We start from the raw sequence: 1,298 nt of genomic DNA, 5'->3' as shown, positions 1-1,298 counted from the left end.
CATACTATACTTTGTTCTAAAGTTTTAAATCTGTCTACCCAAATCTTGACAATGACATTTGGTTCTAGATTGGGACATTAAGATCAAGCAATCTGAATGAGTAAAGCCAAAAGCTCATTCTTAATTTTTAGAATAAGGGTATTTTCAAGGTTGTAAAGAGTTTATAAATAACACTGTTCACAAGCAAATATTGATCTGTTGACAATCGTAAGAAACTGAATGTACTGTTTTGAAATATTTAAGGAATTTCGTTAGGTTTAGATAAACTGTAACACTTTTCCAGGCTATTTAATCAAGTTACTCACAATGTACACACTCCTGAGAAGACCCCATTATAGTGACATTGTTTATTTCCAAGTTTTTCTGCATTCAACTTTAAAAGTGTTTCTTCTGAAGAAACTGAACTTTTCTGTCAAATGCGCTTGATCAAGTAGGAGAATTGGGTTCATAAAATGGATTCATTGCAAACTTTATGTATAAATCATAGACATCAGTACAGAAGTTTTTTATTCCATTTTCTTGCCTTACATCACAAAGCATAATAAATCTCATATGACCTGCAGTAAAATGCTGAAACAGACCACTCATTGAACTTGTTCACAGGTTTCAAGTCCATGTTGCTGGACAATCACATACTCTCATCTACGAGGTCGAGAGCAGCATGAGTTATGAACTGGTTCAGATGATGATGATGATCATCTTTGGAGTCTGCTTTTCCAGCTGGCAAAAATTCCATTTCAAAAACTGGATTATCATGGTGGCCAACAATTACAAGGTAGAAGCCTCCAGACATTGTCTTCAAAATACAATTCCTGCAGGGAGAAGCCAACAACGGAAACAGCCAGTCACTGCCCCCATCCCTTGCTTTTTAAAATGTATGCATTGGGACTTTTCCACACAATCAATATTTAGACATATCTCATCTTACCTTGGATAGCTTTTCATTGTGTGGATATTCTAGGCCAGAGATCAAACCCTGCCTGTTTTCATACCTGAGCTGAGGATAGTTTTAAAGTAATACCTGCATAATAACCTCTATTCTGCCTTTTGACCCATAAAGCCTAAAATACCATCTGACCCTCTAAGAAAAGCTTGTCAATCCTCATTCTAAAATTCTACGGTTGGCCAGCAGCCATATGAACCGTTTCCAATCCAATGCTATTATAAACAATGTTTCTGTAACATCTTCATTTAGCAGGTTTTGCCCTCAGGGTATGTCTGTAGGGTAAACCACTAGTCAAGAAAGAACTGCTGGATCAAGAGGTAGATGCATTTTTATTTTTGACAAATAATGCAAA

At 36.1% G+C, this 1,298-nt stretch overlaps 1 pseudogene; it reads right to left on the bottom strand.

Moving 5' to 3' along the window:
- Positions 1-375: 375 nt before the first annotated feature.
- LOC114216406 (trafficking protein particle complex subunit 2-like) lies at positions 376-793 on the bottom strand (annotated as a pseudogene).
- Between the last annotated feature and the right edge of the window lie 505 nt (positions 794-1,298).

Source organism: Eumetopias jubatus, unplaced genomic scaffold (assembly GCF_037043125.1).
Source record: "Eumetopias jubatus isolate StellerSeaLion01/CBP00866 unplaced genomic scaffold, mEumJub1_p1.0 scaffold_9, whole genome shotgun sequence".
NCBI lineage: Eukaryota > Metazoa > Chordata > Mammalia > Carnivora > Otariidae > Eumetopias > Eumetopias jubatus.
This window is presented reverse-complemented; position numbering and strand designations above follow the sequence as displayed.